The sequence below is a fragment of the Stenella coeruleoalba genome (assembly GCF_951394435.1).
Source record: "Stenella coeruleoalba genome assembly, chromosome: 2".
NCBI lineage: Eukaryota > Metazoa > Chordata > Mammalia > Artiodactyla > Delphinidae > Stenella > Stenella coeruleoalba.
The window spans coordinates 160,643,339-160,657,964 of record NC_137147.1 but is presented as its reverse complement, the minus strand read 5'-3'; positions in this window follow the sequence as shown (position 1 = coordinate 160,657,964).

Genomic DNA, 14,626 nt, shown 5'->3' with positions numbered 1-14,626 from the left:
GTACATGTAGGCATATTATTCATAGATATGTAGGCTATCAGTCCCTCAAAACTTTAAAATTTAAACAGAAATAGCAAAGCACTTTCTTCTGGGGGACTCAGCTGTACTACAAACCTTCTGTTTACTCTTGAACAGTGTCTGAGACATAGTAGGTGCTTAATAAGTATCTGTTGAATAAATAAATGACTCAGACAATTTCCATTAGTTGAAACTAAGAAAGTGGGTGTTTTTGAAGAAGGAAAGATTAGACGTATGTAGGAAAGTGGAAAGAACTAAATGCTGATAGCTTTGGACAGAAGTCAGGAATTTAGGAAGCAAGAGGTTTCCTGTACAGTGAAGGTCTGGGAACAAAGAGGAGGCAACATCTCAGGAAAGTAACATGAAAGGGGTGGGTACCCAGGTAAGGAGTGTGGTATATAACATACCTTAATCATTTAGAATTCCTGTTAGAAGCCCTGAGCAACAGTTTCTGGATGTTTTTTTCCATTGTTCAAGAGAGATGTATGGCACAAATTTTAGCCTAGATTTATACGAAAGAAGTTATACTAATTGCAGATTTGTATAAATTACAACAGGATAGGTAGTAATTTCATTTAATGCTGCTTTATACCCAACCTAAAGCTACTAAACACATTCAAAAACTACACACACTTACAAACACATGGAAAAGTTAATACATGTGAGAAACAAGCTCTACTCAAATAACTGAAAGTCCTCCTCTAAGGAAAAGCAGTTTATGGTAATACAGAGGATGTATTTCAAACCAGCGTTTAGATGGGGATCACTTTGGCTCAAAAAAGAAAGAATATTCCAATAACTAGAGCTGATCTTCATTGGTAAGAGCTGACTAAAAAAGGTATGACATGTTTAAACAGAGGCCAAATAGTACTTTTAATGCATTAACAGAAGAGTCTATGCAATCTCTTTCAGAATAACACATTTCTGTAAAGCAAAATAGGGTGGTAAATGCAAAATTCACCCTTATGTTGAGGGGAATGGTGTCGTTGTAACATGAAAGTTACATTAGTTCATTTATGATTGTTCTAAGAATGAATGGTTTCTGCTGTTAACAAAGTAAAGTAAACTGAGACAGTGAACACATACAGCACAGGAGAATACAATGTTGAAGTTGTCCGTTTCCTCTCCATTTCCCCCTCTGCTACCTTTGGTTTTGTGCTTGGCCCTTGAAGAGATCACTGCACAGTGCTTTGTACATTTTCCCCTTGTTTCCATAACTCCGCAAACTTGGCCTTTCTTAGTGTTCAAGCAGTCTGCCTCTAACCCAGTTTCCCCTAATACTATTTTAAAGCATGCTTTTGCAGAACATCAGGATTCTTTGAGGAACACACGTATCAGTTATAGTACTGGGAAGGAGGTTGAAGAGATGGACCCTAGAGTTCTCTCAAATATGGCAGTTCTATGATTGAAGAGGTGCCTACCTAACCAGATTGAATAAACGTTAATTCATGAAGGCCAAAGATATCTGGGATGACTAATCTTAATTGTTTTTCATTTCCTAAAATCTGAAAGTTAATTTTAATATTTAAGCATAAACTAATGTGAAATTTCATAAATTTTATTATTAAGACCATTAATGAAATAATCTGTCAGCTTTCTTTAAAAAACAAACTTTACCAAACAATCTAGACTCATCTCTATGATTTTAGGCTGTCTAACAGCTGTTGGTCCTTCTAGTACTGGTCTCAAATATTTGGGTTGCCCTGTAAGACATTAAGAATAGTTCTGATAATTCTCTGAAAAAAACTGATGAGTTTACTGAGGAATGCCATAGGAAGAGAAAGAACGTACTTCAACTTTAAGGATCTATTTATTTGAAGGATGTTAGTGATTGCATTTTAAGTCCTTGCAATAAAGGAGGCATGTACAAATTCATCAGCCTGAAAACTTTGCCTTCACCTGTAATGTTACTATTATGAGGCAAAAAAAAAAAAAAAGATGATGCAACCTAATTGCCAAGTCAAATTCTCCAGAGTAGCATTAAGGTACTACTTTACTAGTAGAATGTAACAAGTTAATTTGTTTTGTGAGCCATGAGCTAGAAGCATTCCTCACCTGGTGATACTGCAAATGCTGACAGCCCAAAGTACTAAATGACTTCCTTGTAGACTGGAAGAATTACCTGTGTTTTTTCGGGACAGGCCTGGTTTTCTGTCTTCAAACAATGCAGTAAAATTCTATCCTGCTCCCATGATTTCCTCTAAAACTCTTTGGGGAGTGTTTTCCTACTTGTGGAATCCCTTCCTGATGGGGAATGATTACACTGAACAGAAAAAGTACCATCAAAAAGACTTAGATAGGGGCTTCCCTGGTGGCGCAGAGGTTGAGAGTCCGCCTGCTGATGCAGGGGACACGGGTTCCTGCCCTGGTCCGGGAAGATCCCACATGCTGCGGAGCGGCTGGGCCCGTGAGCCATGGCCGCTGAGCCTGCGCATCCGGAGCCTGTGCTCCGCAACGGGAGAGGCCACGGCAGTGAGAGGCCCGCGTACCGCAAAAAAAAAAAAAAAAAAGAGATAATAGCTAATTACCATTTGGTAAAGTGGAAAGAACATGGATGGGATGAGGAGTTGCGATCTGCTTCTAGGCCCAACTTGTCTCCTTACTGAATCAGTTCAGTCTCTCTGTCTGAGTTTCTGTTTGTTCACCTGTAAAGTGAAATGAAACTAGATTGTCCATTCTAAACTGGGATGGCATCAAAATCAGCTGTGCAGCTTTCAGAAAACAAGTGAGTAGGAAGCCTCAGCTTTAGGGTCAGAGTCTTTAGTGGTGGGGGCCAGTCATACTTATTTTTATAAAGTGTCCTGGGTTCTGCTGATATACACTGGTAGCTAAGAAAACTATTTTCAAAGGATTTTTCTGTCATTATTATTTTATGATTCTATATATTTTACATTAGCATTAGAATAATAAAGAAGATAGCAAGTGAATATAACAATTCACTTTAACAGATGTTTGAGGATTTTAAAATCCAGTTGTGTCTCAAGAATATGTTATCATTAATACGATAAATATCAGCTACCAGAACGAGTGTAGCATAGACCCTTCAGCCAGATGAAAGATGTAGAAGGGACGATGTGGAGTGTGGAAAGGGGGGAAAATTTGTGCAAATTTTTTCATTGAAGTATAGCTGATTTACAATGTTGTGTTAGATTCTGGTGTACAGCAAAGTGATTCAGTTTACATATATATTTTCATATTCCTTTTCATATTCTTTTCTATAATAGATTATTACAAGATATTGAATACAGTTCCCTGGGCTATACAGTAGGACCTTGTTGTTTATCTATTTTATATATAGTAGTGTGTATCTGTTAATCCCAAACTCCTAATTTATCCCTCCCCTCCTTTTCCTCCTGGTAAGCATAAGTTTGTTTTCTATGTCTGTGAGTCTATTTCTGTTTTGTAAATAAGTTCATTTGTATCATATTTTAGATTCCACAAATAAGTGATATCATATGACATTTGTCTTCCTCTGTCTGACTTCACTTAGTATGATAATCTTTAGGTCAAGCCATGTTGCAGCAAATGGCATTATTTCATGCGTTTTTATGGCTGAGTAATATTCCATTGTGTGTATATGTATGTATATATATGTATATATATATATATATATACCACATCTTTTTTATCCATTCATCTGTCGATGGACGTTTAAGTTGCTTCAATGTCTTGGCTGTTTTGAAAAGTGCTTGTGCAGACTTTTTTTTTTAAGAGAAAGCAGCCTTACATGCAATATTCCCTTTTCTCTCACAGGGAAGGAATGAGCTGAGCTCCCAAACTGGGAAAGAATAGGCTTCAGCAAGATCTCTTGCTCAGAGCCACCATTCCCTGCGGTGTGAGGGCAAGAAATAGGTGTTGTGATGACAACATGAGCAAGTTCTGCTGCTTTGAATCAGCCTGCATTCCAGAATAAGTCAGAGCAAAGAACAGACCATAGTGTAGGCAGAGGCCACTTAAGAACCCTGTCTGTAAAGTAAAGGGATTTCAACAGCAGGACCCTGTGTGGAGGAATCTCTGGAAAGTGTGAGTGCAGACTAGCCCGTCTGGCTCCTGTGTGAGAATTAGAGGTCAGAGCCTCCCAGGAGAGAAAAATACGTCAGGCCCTGAGAACAGGAAGCCACTAGGTCAAGTAAAAACCACCTTCTCTCATTCTCTTCCTGCCTGGACCCCAAACACAGGCTGATAGAGCATTTCTGTCATTGGTGAGGGGGCTGTCTCAGAAAAGGAGCCAAAGCCCAAGATGCCCCTTCTCAAAGGTAGGCAGCCACCAAGTACCACCTCCGCCTGGAGAGGGAGGACACCCCCAACATTTGTGGAACCAAGGCAAGAGTACAGATGCAGGCCCATATGCTCCAGGTCAAAGTGTTCAAAGTTATAGACCAAGTCAACTGTGAGGCAAAATATGTTCTCTTGTCTTACACTGACAAACCCCTTATAATGACAGTATAAAACAAATTTGTTTTAAATTCATGATTTTATTTTCCTGGGAGTTGGCAAGTATCAAAGACCATATAATTGACTGCCAGTGTTGTGACTGGGTGTGCAGATGCTAGGCTGGCAATGTTAGGGTGAGTAATTAAAAAATAATGATCTACAAAGTACACATTTTTCCATATAATGTATTTTTATTGCATTATTTCAGTAAAATCACTATTTTATCATATTTAATGTTTTTCACACACAGTTATCTATTGATAATAATGCCAAGTTAGACAACCTGTCTTGAGCTATTGTAGATAGATTTTATTTTTGAATTATTACTTCCATTCAGGGCAACCTGACCTGGCTGATTGTAGCAACTTAAGGCAATAAACTTATTAAAGCAGTATTTATATAAGAATGAAATTATAATACATGCCAAGGTCAAGTATTGAGATAGATCTAATGTAATAAATTATTATGATATAATTTAATGTAATAAAATATTAAAATATTTTAAATAATGTAATATAGCATATAAATTATCAGTTTTCTCTGAAAGTAATATCTAGGTATGTATAATATTGTGAAAGATAATGCATCTATATTTATAATTAATTCCTGTATCTATATATATATCCATCTTTCTATTTTATATTATTCTAAACTATTTATAATTGCAGAATATTTCTCAGTCACCATATATAACTAACCATTGCAAACGCCACTTTAATTCATGAATACTTCCAGGACCATCAATTGGAACACAAAGGCAAGAAAATGCACATTTAGCACTATGAGAAAGTAAGACCTCATTATATAGAACTCTGTTGTGCTAATGATTTCTTGAGAAGGATTTGACAAATTGATTTTTTTTCCTCTTACTGCTAAGGAAAGGGTTAGGTGGTTAACCAATTTATTTCTCTCCCATTTTCAGAGCTGGGGTGAGCTGAGAGGTAGAGAAGGCAGGTCACCCAAATAAAATCTCCAGTAAACATGATAATAACAGACTTGTGGTCAACAAACTAATACTAGTAGTATTTGCTAGTAGGGGAGCCCTTGTCTATGAAATGTTTTTAGCAGGATGATCCTAATCTATATGATTGGTTTATTTATTCAAGCATTTCTACTGCTTAAACATTCCAGCAGTCCCACCCGCTGTCTGTCTTTGACATCAGCAATGGCACAGCCCTTAAATCTTCTTGGCGCTCAGAGACAGTGTTCTTTTGTTTGAAGAACATGGGACAAGAGATTTGAGTAAGAGTTTCACTGTGGCCTGGATGATACTAATCAGAAGAGTGGGTGTTGAGGGTTACGGATCCTGCTTTGCCAGCCCTGAGTGCCAGACTCCAAGCGACAGAGGCACTCGTGTTTTCTTTAATAAATGTTTTAGTTAGCATTTTTTGTGAAAAGTAAAGCATGGGATACAGGGCAGGGGTCTCTCTTGTCTGGATTGAAAGGTGGTACTAGGAAAGGAGAGGAAGAAGTCTTAACTTTGAATGAAGATTGAAGTGTTTGTTAATGCCTTGATTGATCTTATTCTACTTAGTAGATCAAGTTATATTTTGTGACACAAAATTACCATATGATATCTATTTAATAGTAAACAGAAAAACTAAGAATTTTGGCCACTTGTGCATTCCAAGACAAAAGAAGTTGTTGCCACAGTCTATGTAAAAGGAGTAGTGGGAGAAGTAGGTAATAAAATTTTGTTCATCATATTCCACAGGTTATGCACTCAACATACCAGTTATAAGGACATAATGTTTTCCCATTAAGAGTTTATTATCTAAGACAAGAGGGCATTCATTGATGGATGAACCACCGATTCAAAGGCCCATTGCCTTTGAAAGCACAATGCTCGATGGGGCTTAGCAGCATCCCCACATGCAAAAAGTCCTTATGCTACTGGTAGAATGACGTTTAAGAACATTTTAAGGTTTGTGATCTATATGGAACTAAACTTAGATATATGCCTCAGATCCTTATTTTAGGGAAATAACCTAGCTTCCTGAGGCTGGTTACCATCTTCTGTATCAATTAACCACTTTTTTTGAGAAATAAATGGACAAACACAATCAGAATTCTATATACATTAAGTGCTGCCTGTGTGCCCAGCATTGTCCTAGGAGTTTTAGATACATCAGTGAACAAAATAAAGACCCTATGCTCATAGAGCCTATATAGCAATAAAAGGAAAATAAGCTGAAAAAGATGTTCTTAAAATGAATCATATTGTTCCTCAGTAAAACTTTCTCATCTCTCACCACCTTTTGGGTTAAAAAAAAAAAAAAGAAGTTACATTAGCAGTAAAAACTAAAATTTCACAAATGTGAAAATCTGTAACCCAGAGTTTTAACACTCCTTCTCCCTTTGAGATGTGATATGCATTATTCATTTATCTGAAAATCCCTGGAGTTGTCTTTCAGAATTTCATAGACAGAGGATCTCATATTTTCCACAGCAAAACCATAGTTTTAGGAACCTAGATCAACTTAATAACTATATTCAATCCTAAAATGCAAGCCACAAACTTCTTTTGCCTTTAGAATAAAGAAAATGTTGAGGAACATAATCATGGTAAGTAAATCTGAAGCCAGAAATAAGCTCATCCTAGTGTGAAACCTGATGTCCTGGTAGAAATTAAATGAGAATCTTGTTTTCATCTCCTTATATTCATTGTGAAAAGATTTGTCCAAATACATCAGGTGCAATTTATTTAAGGGTCATTTTATGGATAGTTTGTTTTTTTAACCTTTTCAATGCTTCCGGATTAGATACATTTAAATATTGCAACAGAGCTTAGGATATTTCTAACATCTCCTTTGCTGGTGCAGAAGTGATTAAGGAGTGAGCTTGCTGAAATGGAAAATAGCCAGTGTATTTCTGGCCAGATCAGTGGGAAGCAGTAGCAGCTGGTGAACAGACTGCATTCAGGGGCCCAGTTGGACTCCAGGAGATATGAAAAAGCGTTCTGAGGGTGGCGATGACGTGCCTTTCCTGGAGGCCTTTAAAAATCAGATGGACACCCTTCTGCCTGAGTTGGGAAGACTACTCTTCTGCCTGATGGATAGAAGACAGTAATAAGGCATTTCTGCCAGTCACTGAAATTTGTTGAGAATCTGCTATGTGCCAGCTGCTGAAGACACCAAAGGGACAAAATAGAAATGACTGTTGCTCTCCTGGGTCCTGAAGTGCTTATAATTCTCTGAAATAGACACTCATGAATGAATTGGTCTTTGGTCACAAGTACATTCCTCAGTCAGACATTGCTCCTTATTTTTCTGAGTAGTGGAGTCCTAAGTGTAGCTTGTGGTCTTTTGTTTCCTTCTCTGAGTTTCCAAAATCAAATTTCAGAAGTAATGAAGCTTGTTAACATATGAAGAACCCCTTAAGAAAACCATTTTGATGTAGACTTGGTTCTCAGCTAAGGGTATTGTGGAAGAAGTTTTACTCCATTAACTTGCAAATCCTAAACTATTATAAACCTTTCTATTGAAAGAACATGCCTAAGGCTGTGCATGTCTTTTTTCTGGATATAAAGAGATTTGCTACACAGTGTTAAATGAACCTCACATGGAACCAATGAAACAGCAAATATCTTTCTGGCAGGGAGGATGCAATCTTGTAGAGGCATCCCTGCTGGACTCCCACAGTGAATGTTTTTTTGCTTTGTTATGTTTTGTTTAAAGAACCATGTTTTTAAGAGCAACAGAAACTAGAACCAGAGTGAAGAACTAGGATTTGTAGTCATTAATCCTACTTCTGTTGGGGATGAGGGTGAATTATCAGATAATCTCTACCACTAACTCTCTCAGGAGGTTTTAAGAACCTGCATCACTGATTACAATTTACATTTTAAAATGTAACACATTGGAGTAGGTTTAGCTTTGCTGTGAATCATTCATTTTCATTTCATTTCATTTCATTTCATTATAGGAAGTTACCTATATTTCTTTAGCTCCCAACTACCTGAAGGTTCCCAATTTATTTACTCTCTGGGGTAGGATAAAAATCATCCTAGTTTTCAAGTTATTGCTAAGTACAGTTCTATAATATGTGACACTTTTTTTTTTATATAATGTAACCAGGCATCCAAGAAAACAATACGAAAAAAAATAGCAAAAACAATACAAAATAGAAATAGATCTTTCTGAGTTCTAGATAATGAAATTATAGTCTTAGAGTTAAAATTGTTATCCTTATAATGGTCAAAAGGATAAAAGACATGACAGATTTTTTCAGAGGAAAAGTAAAAACTTTAAAAATAACTAGAAAAAGATGAGGAAAAAATGGGATAAAAATAATATTTACCAAGATAAAGACTATCAACTTTCCAAAACTGATAGAAGACACTATGTTATGAATTTAAGATCTCCTATAATCATCAGGAAGTTTACAAAAGGAAGGAAGGAAAGAAGGGTAGAAGGATGGAGAGAGAAGGGGAAGAAGGAAGATCAAACTTTTCAACTAAGCATATCATTGTAAAATTTCCCAAAATTAAGCCAAGGAAAATACCTTAAAAGCAGCCAGAAAAAGATGTATTACTTTCAAATGAGTAACAATTTGTGTTAACAGTTGACTTTTGTGCAGAGGTAATGAAAGGCATAATAATAAACATAAAACAAATTACTTACAATTCTCAGTACTGATTTCTGTAAGAATGAAGGTGAAATAGACATTTTAAGACAAAAATTAGAGAACTCGTAGCCAATAGACATGCAGTAAAGGTAGTGCAAAAGAGTTTCTAAGTATAGAATAAATGGACCTACATGGCATTTCAGGAAATGCAGGAAAGAACAGAGAGCAACAAAAATGGTAAATATGTGCATATATCTTAATATGAATGAAAATACTACTAATTTATTTTGGTATTTAAAATATAGGACTTCAAAAGTATAAAGTCAGAATGTGAGGAACAGGGTGGTGGTAAATGGAGTTAGTCCTCCTCCTCTTCCTCCTCCTCTTCCCCCTCCCCTCCCCTCCCCTCCTTCCCCTCTCTTTCCTTCTCCCTCTTCCTCTTTCTTCTCCTCTACAAAGGATGTTGTATTTTGTTAAATGATTCTTATTTAACAATACCTCTGCACATACTGAGATAATCATATGATTTTTTTTCTTTTCTATTAATATGGTTTATCACACTCATTGACTTGTATATTGAGCTATCCTTGCATCCCAGGGTTAAATCCCACTTGATATGGTGTATTATTCTTTTAATGTGCTGTTGAATTCAGTTTGCTAAGATTTTGTTGATAATTTTTGCATCTACATCCATCAAAGATATTCGTCTGTAGTTTTATTCTCTAGTAGTGTTTTTACCTAGCTTTGGTATCAGGGTAATGCTGACCTCATAAAATAAGCTTGAGGGTGTTCCCCTCCATTGATATTTTTGTGTGTGTGTATGCTGTAAACCAGGTGTCTAGTTTGGGAAGGGTTGGCATTAATCCTTCTTTAAATGTTTGGTAGAATTCACCAGGGAAACCCTCTGGTCCTGGACTTTTGTTTCTTGGGAGATTTTTTTTTTTAATGGTTCAGTCTCCTTTTTCATTACTTATCTGTTCAGATTTTCTATTTCTTCATGTGTCAGTCTTGCTAGGTTTATTATGTTTCTAGGAATTCCTCTTTTCTAGTTTTTCCTATTTACTGGCATTAAATTGTTCATAGTAATCTCTTATGATCCTTTGTATTTCTGTGGTACCAGGTATAATGTCTCATTTTCATTTTTCGTTTTATTTGTGTCTTTTTTTCCTTCAGTATAGCTATAAATGTTTGTCAACTTCATTTCTTTGCAAAAAAATGGCTCTTAGCTTTTGTTTTTCTAATCTTTTCTATTGTTTTCTGGTCTCCATTTTGTTTATTTCTGCTCTGATCTTTGTTATTTTTCCTCCATATACTAACTTAGGGCTTAGTTTGTTCTTAGTTAGTTCCCTGAGGTGCAAAGTTAGGTTGTTTGTCTGAGACCTTTCTTTTTATAATGTAGGCATTTTTTGCTGTCCACTTCCCTCTTAGAACTGCTCTTGCTGCATCACATAGGTTTCTGTATGTTGTGTTTTCATTTTTCATTTGTTTCAAGACTTTTTTTTAATTTCCCTTTTGATTTCTTCTTTGACCTGTTGGTTGTTCAGGAGTGTGTTGTTTAATTTCCACATATTTGTGAATTTTCCAATTTTCCTCCTGTTATTCATTTCTAGTTTATACCATGGTGGTTGGAAGAAATACTTGATATGATTTGTCTTCTTAAATATGTTAAGACTTATTTTGTGACCTATCATATGATCTATCCTGGAGTATTTTCCATGTGCACTTGAAAAAAAAAGTGAATTTTGCTGCTATTCAATGGACACACTTCTTTTTAGTTCTCTGTGTCAAGCAGAACCACATCCAGGCCTGACATAGGAATTAGCTGACATTATATAGAGATCCTGACCTTTGAGTTCAAAGTAGGGACTGTTTGCAACCTTTGGATTATCTCCATTAAGGTGAGTGTTAGTGTGTTCTGATTATGTGAGGTTGAATAAAACAAGTATTTGCAGAAGTCAAGGACAGCATCTCATAGACTGTATTACTCTTCTCCAATATCCAATTCAACTCTTCTCTGGAAGATTTCATTTTCCTTGCCCTTGGAAGTTACACAAGACTATGTAACATTTTTTGGTCAGTGAAATGACATTAGAAGTGACTGTGTCATCTCCGTGCAGAAGCTTTAAGAGCTAGTATGAGCTTTGCCAATTTCCACCCCGTACGTCTCCACCACTGCATTAGGCAGCAGTCTAGATAGTAGCTGCTCTGTTAGACTGTATCTTGGAATAAGGATGACAATTCAGGTTGTGAGTCACCAGTCAATCTGTAGTGGACATGAAGCATGAGTGAGAAATAATCCTTGATTTAGACCATTGAGATTTGGGGAATTTTGTCACCTTGTCATAATCTAGCCACTCTTGGTTGCCACAAATCCAAATGTGTATCATCAGTAAAAAAGACAATTAAATTATGTTATAATCATATACCAGAATAGTACACGGTGATTAAAAGGAACGGAACAATGATTTCCATAAATGTAATATCAAGCCGTATTATAGATTACATTCTGTGTAATTCAATTTCTGTTTTAAACATGCAAAACTAGGGTATAGTATTTTGGCCTGAAAGTTGACATGGTGAAGACTATAAAGCAGATTTAAGAAGTGATTCACATGGTGGTCATCTTTAAATGGCAGGGAACATTAAGTAATTGAGAAGAAGTATGAAAGGGGTTTCTGGGATTCTATTTCTAATTTGTTGAGCTGTGCATTTAAAAATAATTAGAAAAAGTGATTACATAGACACAGAAGGTAAAGTCATTGTATTAATTAGATTCTTACATTTTAATACCTCATCATTGTGATATGTTCCATCAACACAAAGAAGACCAAAGATGTCGATTAATCACCAGTATTAATTTATAGACACAATGAAAGGTATACCAAGCATCTCATCTGATTTTAAAATTACCAGTGATTTTCAAATATTTTGACCCTTTAATGATTGCTTTGAAACTCTAAAATAGAGACTATAAGTAAGATTAATATAGAGCCACACTCCCAGTCAGTTCCTTTTAGTGTACAACCAATAATTTTCAGCAGTTAAATGAAGAAAAGGTCACCATTTCTTTTACTCTATTGACCAGGAGAAATCAATAATGTGCATTTTTTTTTTTTTTTGCAAATAACTAGTTGTCCCCCAGCAAAACTCTCAGAAGATTATGTGTATCATGTGGTCATTTATATCCATTAGTTAATGAAAAACTTTGTCATGTACGATTGTGACTGTCAGCAGGTTTCTGTTAACCATAAAGAAATGTTTTTCAGTACACTAAAATAAAATGAACAAACTCTGACAACAACTCTGTCAGGTCCTGTTACACAATAAAAGTAAACTTCATAAATGATCCCCTGCTTTAGAAATGAGTCCTATCACTTTCCCTTACATTCAAAGCTAACCCAAATTCTGAACACAACAAATATTTCTCCTTTTAGCTTCTGGCACTGACCTCAGCATACTCTGTTTATCCAACAAGACTTATTTCATTATGGACTCATGGACCTACTCCATAGATTCACCTTATGTGTTCCTATTCCTATATCTTTTATATATGCATCATATAAAAGGACATATCCATTATTTCTTGTGAAAAGAATGGCATGGGAAGTATTCTTCCCTCATTAATATTAAAAATTGGATTACCCATTCATATTAAATGATGATTTTATTTTCAGTGGTATTTATAAAAACTATTTAAAAAGTGAGCAGTGGATTATAGTAGAAGGTGGTGAATAGTGGTTGGATCCTGAGTGTAACTATAAGGTATTGTTAAAAAAAAAACAAGATGAACTCCAAGTTTGTTTGCCAATTGCTGGAAGTATTTAGTTGGAGTGAAGACAAAACTAGATGTTCAGAGAGTAGAATGCTTGAAATTGAGGTTACAAAAAAATTGCGTATTTTCACAATTATAGGGTTTACATGAGACCTCAGCAGTGAGTGCCCTAGCTGGGATAGAGAATGATATTATATTGAGGGAAAGTAAGTTAAGGAGCTAAAGGACTTGGTTATTGAAAGGAAAATCTATGTTAAGAAAGTATCAAAAATTATGAAAGGTAATTTACAATAGCCGAGATATGGAAGCAGCCTAACTATCCATTAACAGATGAATGGATAAAGATGTGGTGTACACACACACACACACACACACACACACACATACATACATACATACATACATACATACATACATACATACATATACACACAATGGAATATCACTCAGCCACAAAAAGAATGAAATTTTGCAACATCATGGATTGACTTGGAGGGCATTATGCTAAGTGAAATAAGTTAGAGAAAGACAAATACTGTATGATTTCACTTATGTGGAATCTAAAAAATACGACAAACTAATGAATATAACAAAAAAGAAGCAGACTCAGAGAACAAATTAGTGGTTACCAGTGGGGAGAGGAAAGGGGCAAGATAAGGACAGGAGAGTGAGAACTACTAAATACTATGTATAAAATAAGCTACAAGGATATATTGTACATCACAGGGAATATGACCAGTATTTTATAATAACTATAAATGGAGTATAACCTTTAAAAATTGTGAATCACTATATTGCATGCCTGTAATTTATATAATATTGTACAGCAACTATACCTCAACAAAAGAATTATGAAAGGAATAATTTTCAAGAGAGTGACAGTGCACTAGGAGCTAAGTTCTTTAAAGGAGAGGAAATTCCCTAAAGCCTGGAAGACCATTGCAACAAGATGGCACAGTGTGTAATATTAGATGACATAAAATTCAAAGCTGGATTTATTGGGAGGAGGAAGGCAGGATAAGAGGCAAAATGGAGGAAGGAGGACATCCAGTCCCCTCCAGGTCTGAGGTAAGAGGGGTATTGCAAAAATAAAATATTCACGGTGAGAAAGTACTCTAGACAAGCAAAGTACTGGAGAAAGTGAATGGATTTCAGAAAAGAGGATAGGACAGGTTGCATTTTGCTAGTCACTGGCCATGAAGTCCAGAAGGTGCAGTGGAAGAGTATCAGAAGCTTCGGAGGATGAGGTCCGCAGAAGGGTTGGACCTGCTCCCAGGGAGGCAAGGTGCTACCTGCCTGCTGTAACAAACCGAGATTTTCAACATAGGTTGAATAGAGTTTTTGAATGTACAGTGATGAGAGACGTTCTGAAAGACTGTGGCTTCTTGGAGTGACTGTGCTGAGATTAGTTCGAATGGCCTCTTGGTGTATAGTTGTCTGAGGCTGTGTTTTTTAGGGAAAAGGAGGGTGGGAGGTCTTGTCAGTTGCACACAAAGCTCTGGTTCTCCCGTTCGACTTCTGTGGGGGTTGACATATTGAAAATAAGGCTCTCCTATTCCAAACACCAGTTCCCTATTGAATTCTAGCCATGGAATATTAGCCAGACCAACAAATTCATTTATTTATTTCACAAAAGTTGTTGTTATTTGCTTTTTGTTTTGTTTTTCTGAGTGTTCTATGTGCTAAGGGTAGAGTGGTAGGCAAAATTTTAAAATTCTTGCTATTAATTATGGAACTTACATTTTAGCTGGGGTAGTAGTGGTGGTGATAGTGCAGATAAATTAATTAAACACTCAAATAAAAAGAAAATATCAGATAATGATAGGCATAAAACTA